We start from the raw sequence: 16,195 nt of genomic DNA, 5'->3' as shown, positions 1-16,195 counted from the left end.
TAAAAGCTCATTTAAGCTCAGGACCCAACCTACTTTTTCAACCTCTTCTTTATCACTCTCCATTTCACACATTTAAAATCTCTAATTATTGTAAACACACTGTGTTTTCATTCTCCTGGGACCTTGCTCTTCCTTTAACCTCATATAAGAGCATCTTTCACATTGCTCCCGTAGAGTCAACTCCATCCACTTCATTCTTCAAATGTCAGTGCAGCTGACACTTCAAGTGTCAATGCCGCTTCCCCTGTGCATTTTCCTCCAACTTCCTCAGATCAAGGCTGTTACTCCCACCCTTGGTACTCTAGTAATACTTCATGTGACCCTGTATAGCTCTGATCACATTACATGGTGATGTTTATTTCTTTATCTGCTTCTTCTGTTAGATTGTTACATCCTTGAAGATTGGGCAATAGAGTTTCTTTCTAATCCCTTATTAAACACACTGTCCACCATAGCATTTTTTCTCAAAATTTTGTTCAATGAGTGAAAGTATAGACAAAAAGTAACTGGCTCAGCTGAATCTCAGAATCTATTTACATGTAGAAAGAACTTCCAACATTTGATAATAACTCAGTAGGGAACTGCTATACCATTTTGAAACTTGCCTCTGCAAACACATGAAAATATAGAGTGCAAAATGCCCGGTGACAATAAGACAGTGCTGCTAGGGTTAAGACTAACACCTAAAGCATTGCCAGACCACTCTTGGAAGTGAACAGACACTTGCTTTTCCCCCCAGTATCAGATGACCCCTGAAAATGGCATGAGTATCCCTAGCTATTAGGAATTCCATTGAGGGAGGTTCGATAGTTTTCCAATGAGCTATGTAGAAAGATGAAATTGACCTTTGTCAATTCTGAGGGATCTGCCTGAGACTAAAGAAAGAGCCCATATCTGAGTTTTACTCTGACCCTATTTGTCTGTTTGGAACACAACCCTCTTTACTTCAGCAAAGCTGCTAATGGTTTAAACACTTACAATAACAAACCAGACAATATCAATAAAGCTTTTCCTCAGTAATAGGCCTTTCCATGGGTGTCAATTCTCTGCTACAATTTTTCTTCAACAAGCTGAAAGAACTAGTGAGAGCCATTCTCTCTTTCTTTCTCTCTCCGTACATGTGTGTATAACTTCTTAGTTCTAAAGGTGATCATAGTATACTATGCCTCATGTGAGCCTTAGACTTCCTGCTTGAGATTTACAGCCACTTTTTTTTTTTTTTAATTTTTTTTTTCAACGTTTTTTATTTATTTTTGGGACAGAGAGAGACAGAGCATGAACGGGGGAGGGGCAGAGAGAGAGGGAGACACAGAAGCGGAAACAGGCTCCAGGCTCCGAGCCATCAGCCCAGAGCCTGACGCGGGGCTCGAACTCACGGACCGCGAGATCGTGACCTGGCTGAAGTCGGACGCTTAACCGACTGCGCCACCCAGGCGCCCCTTACAGCCACTTTTGAACTTGCTGCTGCTGCTGTTTGTTTCCCGTCCTATTTCTCCAGGCTAGCAAACCTGTAAATAGTTTACATGTAGGTTTAATTTTTCAGTCTATTTCCTTGTCAAAGTCTTGGGCTTTGAGCCTTCTCAAATGGCAGAAGTAGTCAGGACTGGGCTTAGGCAGTGGGAAATGGACCTTAGCACAGGTGTTCCTGGAACCTCCTCTTCCATCCCTTATTCTTTCCCTTTGTCACCAAATTTTCTGCAGTGAAAAGTCCTTGACATCTCCGAAATGGGCTGCTCCGTCATTACAGAGGTCTATTTAGCAGCTCTACTTTTGTGTGATGGTCCAACCAGATCCTGAGTTCATTTAGTTTCTGTTATAGTCAAAACTGTCTTTGCAAATGCCTAGATTTAATGGTTTCCTCTTGGGACTCAAGTAATTCATATTTTCTGTGAAGTAACTTAATTTTATGATGTGTCTGGTATAAATAGTTTTTTTTTTTTCTTCTCTACTCCTCTAGGACAATGACAATTTGATTTTCCATTTATGGTAACATTAATGTAATCTCCTGGAATTTCAGTACATCATTTCTGTCTATTTGTAACAACAATCTCATTTGCTAAGCATCGGATTGAGCGCAGTGTTTGATTCAGACCCAGTGCCACCAATATCAAGGAGAGCTTTGTCTGAGTAACTGATCATAGATGAAGTAACAGATCATAGCTGGCGTAATGAGGCATGTTAGATTTCCATTTTAAGTTCTATGAATCTCATCTTAGGAAAGGTCCTCAAACCTTATTAATTTGAAAGGCATAATGTTTCTTACAAAGAGAAAATACCTAAAAGCTTTCACTGTTTGTCATTAATGATACCCATAAACTCCTCCCCACTGCCGATACTGCTGTCAATCAGGGAAATTAGTGCTAAGAATAGTGCCATGCTCAAAAAAGCAGATTGTGCCTGGAAGAGTTCATTCCAGTTCCATTGTTCTCAGGTACCATGCTGCTCTAGCATAATAGCGATGAAGCTGAATCTCTGACATCGTGAATTTTAACTAGAATATTTCAGCATTCTGTTTTACTTCTTATACTCATGTCTAAGGGAGAAAAAAGAGGATACTTTCTATTTTGTACAAGAAAGCATATCATTCTTTAGAAGTCACTTTAAAAAGAGTTCATCAAATTCAGTTTTATAGAATCATATATACCTACACAAAAAAAAAAATGCCCAGAAATACATGACCTATGTTAGCTCATAGTTTTTATTTCAACTCTTTCCAGCCAAGATCAATCCATCTTCTTCGACTGATTCTGTTAGATAGTTCTACCAAATTTCTTTTGGTATTCCTGTAAAAATCAGGCTGGACACAAGGAATTTATGAATTCTGATTAAAAATATTTATGGTCTTTTAATGCCAATATTGGAATATCATCACAACACTAGTGATACTCTGCATTACATCTTCTTTTCATCTATTCTGACAGTGCAGCTTTAGAGCTTACTCAGTGCCTGGCTGAGCTAAGGACTCACATGAAAGCTGACTGGCTGAGTTTCAAGCTAAATAAAACAGAGGTGAGCATGTTGGGGGTAAAGGGTTACAAAGGGCCCAGGGACATCGTTTACAGAATGTTTAAACCTGGGAGTTTTCTTACTCACAATTGTGCTCCAAAAACCTCAGAACTCGGTTAGGACAATGCCCGGTGCTTGACCCCAGAGAACTTGACCTGTCATCTAGACATTGTGAAGCAAGTAATTTCTCACGAACATGCTTTGTCCCTACTTCTATTACCTGTGAATTATCATTTGAAAAATGACTGTAAATTGAAAATTGTAAATTCCTCAAAGGTAGGGTCAATGTGTTCACTTTTGCATCTCTTGAGTTTAGTGTAATGACTGGCATATAATAAGAAACTGGTCCATATGTGTTGCATGAATAGATGGATGGGTGAATGAATGAATGAATGACTGAATGAATGACTGAATGAATGAACACCCTGGTCAAGTCACTAAGTGGTTCATGTTAATCCTAATCTTCAGTGCTGTACTGAAAAGTCGTTTGATTCTAACTGTGAACAGAGCTTGGTAAGGTGTATTGCAGCTTCACACTTACGTAACACCCAGGACAGCAAAAAATAAAGAGCCTCTGTGCTAACTAAGGATGGTTCTCCTTCAAGGGCTTAGACAGACACAGCCTCACACAAGGATGCACAGCTTGGCAAAGTGAAGAAAGTCTGGATCTCTGCCCTGATACAGCCCCTTAGCCCTGAGCCCTTGTGCAGAGTGCAGCCTGGAGGCCCCATAAAGCCTCAGGGAGATTTACTATAGAACATCACTCCACCAAAGCCCCATTTGCTGATCTTTATAACTTAGCAGGGAATTGTTCTTTGCAGATAGGATAATGATTTAATGTTAATAGATCCTCAATGGCTATTTAAGCTATTGCTATCCAAGGCTTATGATTTTTAAATTGCTAATGTTTTCAGTTATAAATATATATTTGTGCTCTAGAGCAGTTTTTCCGAGGAAGTAATTGAAAACATTAAATAAGGACTCTCCTCTGATTTACCAAATGAGACTTCTGGACAAACAACCACGCTGGTAATGAAAATTAAAGGCTGGGACACTTCAATAATAAACCAACAAACATTTAATTGAGAATTTACTGTGAAATTAGTTATATTCTACACTTACAAAAGCTTGCAAATCCCTAGAAGCAAAGGGAAGGTCACAGCGAGGTGTCTCATTCTTCCACGATAAGCAGCCTTCCCGGTGTGTCCTTGTTTCTTCACATGCTACGTTGCACAATATTGCACTGGAAAACAAGGAGGGGTATGCCGTCCATAATCTAAGAGATTTCTAATCATTTCAGCTCCTCACAGAAGACACACTCTGCTTTTGATCATATGAACAAGTTAACCTAAGTCAAAAGAACAGTTTTGAAGTATTTTAAGCCACTGTGGCAAGAATAAAATCGTGGCGATGTGGCCTCTGTCATGCACAAGTGTTGCCTAGGTAGTTCAAGGCAGTGTTCACATGCAGAGCGGCTTGGAACAGGTAATCCATCTGTGGATACAATTCTCAGGTTAAGTCATCTTTGTAACCTATGCAAAACAAATGAAAGTAATGATGAAAATAATGCATAAAAAGAGATCACTTTTGTATTGCCAGATGTGCCTAGATATTTTTTACAGCAGAGCTGACTTTAATTTTTAATCTAAAAGACCACAAAATATAGGGTAATTTTAAAGAAATAAAAAGAGGAAGAAGAGGAAGAACAAGGAGAAGGAGAAAGAAGAAGGAGGAGGAAAAGGAGAAGAAAGAAGAAGGAGAAGGAGAAAGAGAAGGAGGAGGAGGAGGAGGAGGAGGAGAAGAAAATATGCAAAGCAAAGGAAATAAAAGCACCTATTGTCCAGCAACCCTAGAGGTAACTACTACAATAGCCTTGGTGAATATTATTCCAGGATGCTTTTCACCCATCAGTGTATGTTGTTATGAAAACTAGCTCAAACTCTATATGCTATTCATAATCTGGTTCTTAAAATTAATGATATACCACACATAGCTTTCTTTATGAATAGTTAAATATAGCACTGTTTGATGCTCTAGTTGTTCTTGGACAATATTCCATTCTTTCCCTCTGATGATATATATGCCATCATGTATTTTTAATCAGTGCACTATTTATTACTGAATCTTTAAATAGTACCCGATTGTTCACCATTATAAACATTGCTTTAATAAGCAACTTTATAATTCAATCTTTGAGTACAAACTTTATGTTTTCTTAGGCTAAACGTAAAAATCCTGGATCGAACATCATTATACATAATGTAGCAGAGAATTTGACATGCTCATCAATATCCATCTTCTCCTTCTCGTCTTGGACACAGCCAGGCTACACTTCCCTGCCTGCGTTGCACTTGTATGTGATCATGAGGATGAGTTTCAGTGCATGATTGTCAGAGCAATAATGCCCAGTATAAACCTCTTATGCATACTTCTGCATACATTTTTCCTTTTCAGTTGTTTGGAGTGACAATAACCCTTATGATAAGGTTGGAAGCCGTGTATTTAAAGTTGGCAGGGCTTCTGTTAGCCTGAGTATTGCACAACTCTGTAGAGAAGGGCACTATTCACATGATCACTGACCCAACAAGGTATCATGTAAGAGAAATGAAGCTCCACGGTGTTTGAGCTGTTATGTGTTTGGGGACCGACTTGACCCTCAAACAATACATACATTTTGAAACTTTTATAATATTTATTGTCATAATGACATCCAAAATAAATAATTTTCTAATATTTTACACAATTGGCATTTGTGATTTTATTATCTTCTGAAAACTCTTTATCAAACAAGTGAAAAATGATATGCCCTTGTTCTAATTTGCCTCTTTTAATTATTAATGAGGTCGAATGCTTTTTTTCACACACTCATAAGTAACTGCAGTTGAAATAAAATATTGAATCTCGTCCTGTAATCACTAACTATCCTACAGGTAATGTTAGTAATAATATTGACTTTCAGCAAATTGGAATTGGAAAGTATTGCAAATAGAGCTTCCAATATTAAAAGGAAATAAGAAAATAATATTCATTTATTTAAAATTATCCTGTTCTAAGGAATTAGGTGATGAATTTATTATTTTCTATGAGACTTTAAGCTTACATAATAGCATAAATTATGGGAAAATAAACTTCACATATTATTATTGACTTGTGGTAATTATTTTATTCAAGCAGAACAGAAAATTGTATATAAACTACGTCTTTTACAATTAAAACAAAGGAATGTCAAGACACCTATTTGCTACTTGTTTTTTTTAATCTCATCTTCAAAAGTTAAGTGTTGTCTACTTATTAATGAACGCACATGCACAAATCTCACACTTAAAGAAAATACAGGCAAATAAAATTCTTTACAAAATATTCAAATTTTAACTAATTCGTCCCCTTAGTATTTTCTGTTGCTTGATGATCTTTTCATCAGGGCAGCCAAACCTTGCTGCCCTATAACATCCATAGCCTTCAGGCAAAACAAATTGTGACTTTGAAATGAGCTTTCAAAAGCCTAGCCCTGAGTTCACTAGGGATTTAGAGCACTCAGATGAAGCCGGAGTAAGACTTCTGCCCTGCTCCCAAGACCACCGCCCCCCCTCCCCATATGGGAGAGGGTCAACAAGAAAACAATAGGCACCTACAGGTTCAAGACTGGGGAGCCTGAGCCTTCCCAGCTGCTCCACACAAAACTTCATTGGAGCAGGAGTGACAGCAGCTTGGTAAGGCCAGGAAAACTAGAAAGCATAAGAGACCAATAGCCTTTTTCTAAGGAGTGTAAAGAATCCAAAGGTAGAGAAGACTTTATAGAATAGTTAGGTCAGAGGTCACAATTGACACCTGTGGTGGGCAGAATAATGACTCCCCCTACCCCATCCCACTAAGGCCACAATCCTAATCCTTGGAATCTGGCAATATGTTAATTTACATGGCAAAAGGAAATTTAATTTTAATTAAAGTTAAGGGCCTCGAGTTGGGGAGATTATCCTGGATAATCCACATGTGTCCAATCTAATCACATGAATCTTTAAACATGGGAAGCCTTGGGGCGCCTGGGTGGCTCAGTCGGTTGAGTGTCCTACTTCAGCTCAGGTCATGATCTCACAGCTCGTGAGTTCGAGCCCCGCATTGGGCTCTGTGCTGACAGCTCAGAGCCTGGAGCCTGCTTCCAATTCTGTGTCTCCCCCTCTCTCTGCCCCTAACCTACTTGCATTCTGTCTCTGTCTCTCTCAAAAATAAATAAACATTAAAAAAAAATTTAAACATGGGAAGCCTTCCAGCTGTAGTCAGAGAGAGCCGTGACAATAGAGAAGGGGCCAGAGAGGTAAGACACTGCTGGCTTTGAAGACAGAGAAAGGGGGCCATGAGCCAATGTATGTGGGTGATCATGAGAAGCTGGAAAAAGCAAGGAAACAGAATCACCCTGAGAATCTTCAGAAAGGTGCATAGTCTGTCAACACATTGAGTTTAGCCTAGTGAAATCTATGGCAGACTTCTCACCTGCTGAGTTGTGAGATAATATATTCATACTGTTTTATGCCACTGAGTTTGAGATAACTTCTTCTGACAGCAATAGAAAACAATTATGGCTGTCCACAGGCTAGATGTTGCCTCCTGCTGGGAACTTTCACATTAAAACCTTATGTCCACTTTCTTGAAAATTCAGAAAATCTGTGGACATCAGTCCACATTTGTGCATAGAAGCATTCCACTAGAACCCAAAACAGCCTCCGTTTCTAACAGGACAAGTTGATCTCCAGGTCCCCACTATCCACCTACCTCAGCTACCTCTATACCCATCTAGCTACTACAGGGATTTAATTTGTGGCATAACTCTAAGCCTATGCACTCAAAGTAGCCTCACATAGTTTACCAGATGCTTAGCATTATATAAGAACAGTATATAATACTCCCAATGTGGCCAAAGAATATCTTGGAGGCAGTAAAGTCTAAAGTAGTCCTGCTGAGTTTCCCACACCAGGGAAAGAGTTAGGGGCTTCAGCTGGGTAAAAGAGCTGAAGGAATCTTGCAGTCAAAAATCAAGGACAGTGGTGCCTGGGTGGCTCAGTTGGTTAAATATCCAACTCTTGGTTTCAGCTCAGGTCATGATCCCATGGTTTGTGGGATCGAGCCCATATCAGGCTCTGTGCTGACAATGCAGAGCCTAATTGGGATTCTCTCTCTCCCTCTCTCTGCTACTTCCCTGCTCAGGCACACATGTTCTCTCTCTCTCTCTCTCTCTCTCTCTCTCTCTCTCTCAAAATAAAAAAATAAGCTTTTTTTTTTAAAGGACAATGCAACAAGAACAAACAAGGTACCAAGAATGAGGGCATCTCAGTGGGTGCCAGCAATTACCCTTCCCCATGCTTTGACAGTGATGTAAAGAAGCTTCCCAGAATTTAGTATTCACAACACCAAGGAATAAAGAAACCCTAAAATAATTAAGATTAATTTTATTCCAGAGTGATAAAAGAGAGCATAGTTAAAACCTTAAAAAAAAAAAACACAATAAACAATCAGTGGGGTGTATAAAATGCAATCATGTAAAACAATCAGTTACATAAAAGAAAGGTTAATAAAAATAGTTTGGGGTTCATCTGTCAGAAAAGAAAATAGAAGAATAAAGATAGTGAAAATTATAATGTAAGCCAATACAATGAACTGAGAAGTTCCATATGTCATCATGAGAGGTTTTCCCTATCTTTCATACCCACATACAAAAGAAGATATTAAAAAGATATAACTTTAGCCCATTCCTCCTTCCCTCTTTGAGATCAGGAACAGACAGAGGACAAGAGTCAGTCTTCAATTATATTAACTCTTAAATTCATCCTATGGCAAAAAGCATAAAGTCAATGTGGTATTCCAATGGAATATTATTCAGCCATAAAAAAAAAAAAAGAATGAAACCTTGCCATTTGCAGCAACATGGATGGAGCTAGAGAATATAATGCTAAGTGAAATAAGTCAGTCAGAGAAAGACAAATACCATATGGTTTCACTCGTGTGGCATTTAAGAAACAAAACAAAGAAAAAGAGAGACAAACTGAGAAACAGACTCTTAACTATAAAGAACAAACTGATCGTTACCAAAGGGGAGATGGGGCCCAGATGGGTGAAATAGGTGATAGGAATTAAGGAGTGTACTTGTGATGAGCACCGGGTGTTATATGGAATTGTTGAATCACCTGAAACTAATATAACACTGTATGTTAACTGTACTAGAATTAAAATTAAACATTTAATAAAAAAATAAAAATAGAAGAAATTAGATTCAGTAATTAATTTTTAAAAATTTATATTTCCTGTGTGCTGCATTTATGAAAGATTTTTTTCAACAAACTTTAAGATAGGGGCGCCTGGGTGGCTCAGTCAGTTAAGCGACCGATTCTTGATTTTGGCTCAGGTCATGATCTCACAGCTCGTGAGTTCAAGCCCTGCATCGGGCTCTGTGCTGATGGTGTGGAGCCTTCTTGGGAATCTCTCTCTTTCCCTCTCTCTCTGCCCCTTCAGAGGTCTCTCTCTCTCTCTCTTCCAAAATAAATAAATAAGATTTTAAAAAATAAGTAAATAAGCATTAAGATAAATTTCATATCTAATACAATGCATTGAACATTTTAAGTGGAATGAATTTTGATTTGATGAATTTTGATTTGATGAATTTTGACAATGTATACACCTATGAAACCATCCCCCCAATGAGGACACAGAACATTTCAACCACCACACACTATTATTTCTTCTGAGAAACAGTATTGAACTAAAATCCAACAACAGATTTTTAGATCTAATAGTTATTTTTTATTACAGCAAAAGGAAACAACAAAAAATAACTTTGTCCCTCAGGAGTCATGTTCTAAGTCTAATTTTTCTTAGTAACTATCAACTTCTAAAAAATGATATAGAGTGATTGTCTCCTATTTATACTTTATTTAAAACTAAAGCACCAAATTATATGTATTTATATAGATAGACACACACTATACATATACTGTACACACACACACACACATATATATATATATAGTATATGGCTTTAGACTGCTGTGATACAGATGTTGCATCATTAAAATCCACAATGTATGGCTAAAGAATCTAGATCTGAAATGTGCATCATGGAAAAGTTGCAAACAGTAAGCAACATAGCTCAGTATCACAATGGTCTGTTTATTAGTCTTTATTTCCATTAGACTGAAAACTCCCTGTGGGTCATGGCTGTATCGCTTGCAAGAATGGAATTGTTGCTAACACTTGGTAGCACTAAACAAATATCCGATGAAAGAATGAATGGAACAAGTGTCAGAATTGAAAAGTACCAGCTCACATTCTGAAGGAAATTACTTGTGCTTTTCTAATTTAATGCCAGAAGAGCTTGCGCATAAGAACACATGCTGGGGAGCAGGACATTTTTCTATTAGATGCTTTCTTTATCCCTACATCTTTCAGACAGGCAGAGGGAATGTGCTCTAGGAAGGAGAGTGGGATGCTGGGTGTCAAGTCTCCAGGGTTTAATTCCCAGCTCTGAATCTCACTAGCTTCAAGGCCTTGGGCAAGTCACTTAACCTCTGTTCCAAACAGAAATAATATCACCTCCTCCCAGGAGCACACCAAGGCAAGTTTGATTGATGGCTAAGCTCTTGGAGTCTTTGATGAAATGTGCTGACTGGCTGCCAAGTATTACTACTGCTAATAATAATAATGTTTTTCTAACTCAGTCCCACAGAGCAATATAAATCTGCAACAAGGGACAGATTGCTCCAACAAAGCAAATTGTGACCAATTCTTTTTGAAAGAAAGACGATAAGTTTAATTCTACAATGGTGCTGTTTTCTGTGCTCTGTTCTCTCCTTGTTTATAAGGAGAACAAGTTGTCATGTGTCTGTATGAGGTGTTTAGGCTTCTTTGCAAAGGAGAAATAAAGGGAAAAGATTGAAACCCAAGCACAGACACAGTCCTATTACTGAAACATCATGTTTCTTGGAGGGGTTGGTCATCTATATAAAAAATAAATAAAAAAGTGATGAGTAAGGCAGAAATGCTGTCATTTGTTATTTCAGCAGTGATGTAGTTTTATTATAACTCAAAAGAAAATTTAAGGAAACTCCAATCCATTGGTTTGGTTTCAGAACATCTATTTCTTAAAATAGAAATATTATCCTATACTACTTAGGAGCTTTTCTCTTTTCCTTCATAGTATCTAATATAATTTTTAAAATAAGATTTATTAGAGAATTCGATAATTTTCCTGGTTATAAAATAATGCATATTTACTCTGGAATATTTGGACAAAGGTATAAAACCTAAATGAATAAACATTGGGATGTTACTATAACATCATAATTAAAAATGTATTCTCTGCAAAGACTGCTAAGGTGCCACCCCGTGTCTACCACTGTTAGCTTGAGAAGACATCTGAATTTCTGTGTACCTCAATTTATCTTCTAAGTGGGACAAATGCCTATCTTCCTGGCTGTTTTAAGGATTACATTAAATTAGGGCACCTGGATGGTTCAATCGGTTAAGTGTCCGACTTTGGCCCAGGTCATGATCTCGCGGTTTGTGAGTTCCAGCCTTGCGCCCAGTTCTCTGGTGTCGGTTCAGAGCCTGCTTCAGATTTTCTGTCTCCCTCTCTCTCCCCTCCTCCTCCCACTCGTGCACGTCCTCTCTCTCTCTAAAAAATAAATAAACATTTTAAAAGTATTATATTAAATTAAATAGTGCATGCACATTTAGAAGACTGCCTGGCACAGAGAACATTGTTCAATAGGATACTGTTATTATGCAATTCCTCATAATCTCTAAATTTAAAGGCAATCTTTCTGAAGTCCTTTCTATGTATATAAAATTGTATATTAAGTGAGTAGCTTCTTTTGCAGAATTACAATCTGTTTGTGTTCCCCCCAAATTCATAGGTTTCAATCTAATTCTTAGTGTGATGGTATGAGGAGGTGGGTCCTTTGGGAGGCACTTAGGTCACAAGGGCTCCATGGGACTAGTGCTCTTATGAAAGAAACCCCAGAGAGGCTTCTCAGATTTCTGCCATGTGAAGGCACAGCACGAAGACAGCTGTCTGTGACCAAGGATGCAAGTCCTCATCAGACACTGGATCTCGTGGTGCCTGACTCTTGGACTTCCCAGCTACCAGAACTGTGAGAAATAAATATTTGTTACTTTAGCCAGCCAGTTAATGGCATTTTGCTATCGCAGCCCAAACAGACTAAGGCACAGTCTTACTGCACAAACTGTTTGTAACCTGCTTCTCATTGCTTCATACATTACAAAGATTGTCTCATGTCATTAGATACTTTTCTGCATTTATGGTACAATCATGTAGGACTGCACATGGTTCTGTGGGTGGGTGTGTCATAACCTAAAGAACCAACTTTTTATCATCAGCTATTTACATTTTCTCAGTTTTTATTTTATATATATATATTTTTAAAAAGCTGCTACAAATGACCAACATTTGTGTGCACGTTAGCTTTGGGATAGATCTCTAAAAGTAGAATTTCTTTTTCTTTTTCTTTTTCTTTTTCTTTTTCTTTTTCTTTTTCTTTTTCTTTTTCTTTTTCTTTTTTCATTTAATTAATTAATTTATTTTTGAGAGAGAGACAGCATGAGCAGAGGAGGGGTAGAGAAAGAGAAGGAGAGAGAGAATTCCAGAGCCCGATGGAGGGCTTGATCTCATGAAACCATAAGATCATGACCTGCATGGAAACCAGGAGTTGGATGCTTAACCAACTGAGCCATCCAGGCTCCCCTAGAAGTAGAATTTCTGAAAACCCAAAGCTGTGGATATTTTTAAAGCTTTTAATATTAAATTGTCCCTCAGAAAGTTTTAGAGAGTAGTATATATTTCATACTAATTTAATGTTGTCTTATTAAATCTCCATAAACATATGTTGTTTATCCCTGCATGAGATATGCCTACGATACTCTTTTTGTTTTTAAGGTTTTTTTTTTTTTAACATTTATTCATTTTTGAGAGACAGAGAGAGACAGAGCATGAGTGGGGAAGGGGCAGAGAGAGAGGGAGACACAGAATCTGAAGCAGTCTCCAGGCTCTGAACTGTCAGCACAGAGCCTGACGCGGGGCTCCAACTCACGAACTGCGAGATCATGACCGGAGCTGAAGTTGGACGCTCAACTGACTGAGCCACCCAGGTGCCCCTATGATACTATTTTTTGCGAAGTCAAAAGGCAAAGGAATAAATAAAGAGAGAGGAAAATAGACTGAAAGAGTGTGGATTACTTTTGCACTTTTTCAAGATCAATTTCTATTGAAACAGTCTATGGATGGGCACTTCAGAGTTATAAACCTTAGTGAAAATTGACAAGCATAGACCCCACCCCTCCACTCTAGAATAATTTGTTTTCCAACCTCTCTTTTTTTTCCCCTAATGTACATGAAATAAGGCCATTTTGAAATAACCATATTCTGACATAATTTACATTGCATTCTTAAAATTTACTCACTTTAAAATATCTGTTAACAGAGCACCAGGTTCTCCTTTGACATTTTCCCCAATCCAGTAAGACGTAACTCTTGACAAAAATACGGATGCGAGTAAAGGTAGCTTCTGATGTGTACTAGGAACCTGACATCAGTTTTTATTTTTCTGCTCACTAACTCATCCGTGACCAACACTTGGCCTCTTCACCTTTTTAACCTTGCTTTTTGTTCTCTGAACTTCCCTGTAAAAAGACTACAATCATTTTTAAACTAAGGTTATATTCATTGAGTCTAAAAGTAAGCAATAAATGGGTTCACTCTGGCAGAAGGAGAAAAAAGAACAGAGCTCAGTTATTTGAATCAAGTCCTTCCCCTTAATGTTAATGCATCTAGCACCTACATTTAATAGGAACATTCTTCATGTATTGCAACGAATGGTGTACATCTAAATTCTACATATAAAGCTGTAATTTCATTGAAGGATTCTAGTGACATTGATAAATGATGTCACTGGTAAGCTGTGCTTGAATTACAACTTTAATTATTTACACCTGGGTCTACATTATTCCTGTGTTATACCTGTCATAGCACTATCTTGTCCTGGGCCTGCTAACAGGACCGTGATGATAATTTATTCCAATAGTGGGTCAGGTAGAACAGCATAGCGGCATCCGTCAACCACTTCACAGAATGGTAAGACTAATGCGGGACTGGTCAGAGTGTGAGGGTAGAATTTACACAGAAGCTATTTTGCCAACTTTCTTAACTAGGAAAAGAGAGGTTTCTAGGGTCTTGAGGGAGTAGCACCTCTAAGCTGCTAACCTAAAAGTAAAAACTGTCTGTGATTCTCTCTCTCTCCCCACCCCCACACATCCTTTCCCCCTCATTGTTATTTGATTTACACATACCTCTGAGATTACTTTGAAAACCACAAGGAACCCAGAATATATGGTTTAGGTATTTTCATTTTGAACTGGTGTGTGCCTTTGAGCGGACCCTAGTCCCTTTTAACAAAATCACCTTGTTTGTGACTTGTCTTACAGTAAAGGCCCCGGGGAAAAGGAATCTGGTCTGGGCACATAAAGGTGATTGAGATTTTGGATCCATTTTATCTACCCACCACTTCACTTAAAGGAAATCCTCAAGTGAAACTTAGTTTTATTTATTAAAGAATAATTGTATGGTACAAATGAAACTAACCATGACGTTTTGACCTAAGTTGGTTAGTTGTAAAGCTCAGTGCTGGGTAATGGTATTTTGGGGAATGACTCCTACATGGTAGGGATGTTTATGTACCTTTTCAAGTACTCTCCCATGAAGACGAAAGGGATGATGTGAGAAGGGCTTCAACTGGACATTAATCACAGCTAGCATTTGAGGTCCCCAAAGAGCCCAAGTAATTCACAAGACAGCCTGAATGAAGAGAAGTTTATTGAAAAAGAAACACACCAGTCATATATGATCCTACCAGCCATATGTGAGTGGAAAATATTTTGAAATCAGCTTGTATAAAACTCAAATACAGATTTTATAATGGTTTCAGCTGAGAAATAAATACTCTTAGAGAAAAGGTACATAAGACTAATTTATTTTCTTGAGAAAGAACATAATAGAGGGAGAGTCCAGAAGGGAAAATACAAACATGAAAATAGTAATTGAGTTAGGTAGTTGGGATTATTGATGCTCCTTACTTATTTCAAAAAAAGCAGGGGTTCCATTTGTGTTCTAACAATAAAGAAAAAGCGAAGCCCATCAACCTAATCAGGTTCAGTCTCCTGCCAGGACAGTAAAATCTTCACAAGCAGATCAGGCACTCCAAAATTACTATTTATAAACTGCAGGTGCCCATTTGTCTACCTTTACAAATAAATATGGTTTATTAGAACAAAAGCCACTGTATAAAGCTCTAAACACACAGACAACAATATCATACTTCTGTATAAAAATCATATGTTTTCAAAGCACTTTCAAGAAGAGTTTCAGAACTGTTTCATATGAATTGCATTCTTACTAAAATATGCAGGAAAGCTATTGTTAAAAATCCCATGGATCTATTTTCTAACTTGAGTTAACAAGGCTATGGTTTTTAAAGTAGGATAAGTCTTACAGATGGGCAGGAATAAACATCAACATTTGCTCTAGATGGTCAGTGTGGTTTTATTGTCCACACTACAAGTACCGCGTTGCTGAACAAATGACTAACCTGCCTTTAGCCACATTACTTACATTTAATTTCCGGGGCAGAATATTAGAACAGTCCTTGGGATTTGGTGAACAAATCACTATGCAGTTTCTTAGTTTTTTAATATTCAGGCAATTATTTAAAAGCCAAGTCTAAAGTGGTAATTCGGCCTCATATTCCCAGAAGGGAACTTCTAATAGACTCATACCTTTGGCCTTTCTTGCTCCCCCATCGACTTATGCCTTCTCGTGGGATTTTCTGACTGGCAAGTTGGAAGAAACCAAGGTAATTCCAACTTCTCTCGTTCAAGCTGCCTTCCCAGGCAGAATCTATGTTCTGGTCTGCTCTGTCTGTGTGCTAAGCTTCTTGGGTCAGGAGGTTCTTACAGGGGTATCCTGTGGTAGCCCAGCTCACTGTGACCATGTGACTAAGTATAAATAGTGAAGAATTAAGAAAATGCACACCTAAGCTATCACCTTCAGCTCAGGTTTTATTAGTAAGAAGCTAATATTTTGATCTTCATCTGCTTTCTATGGCTACAGAACATTATTTATTGAGAGTTTCAA

The 16,195-nt window shown here is 38.0% G+C and overlaps 1 protein-coding gene across 2 annotated transcripts in view; it reads left to right on the top strand.

The window, feature by feature from the left end:
* The window catches only part of PEX2 (peroxisomal biogenesis factor 2), a 116,851-nt gene that overhangs the window by 64,820 nt on the left and 35,836 nt on the right, over nt 1-16,195 (top strand). Inside the window, exon 4 of one of the 2 annotated variants that reach the window (XR_009253756.1) lies at nt 4,659-4,754. The exons of the other annotated variant lie outside the window; for it this stretch is intronic. The gene's annotated coding sequence lies outside the window, so the exon portion shown is untranslated. Of the gene's footprint in view, nt 1-4,658; nt 4,755-16,195 lie in introns of those variants that run through there. 2 annotated transcript variants of the gene reach the window in all.

The sequence above is a fragment of the Neofelis nebulosa genome, chromosome 14, assembly GCF_028018385.1.
Source record: "Neofelis nebulosa isolate mNeoNeb1 chromosome 14, mNeoNeb1.pri, whole genome shotgun sequence".
Taxonomy (NCBI): Eukaryota; Metazoa; Chordata; class Mammalia; order Carnivora; family Felidae; genus Neofelis; species Neofelis nebulosa.
This window is presented reverse-complemented; position numbering and strand designations above follow the sequence as displayed.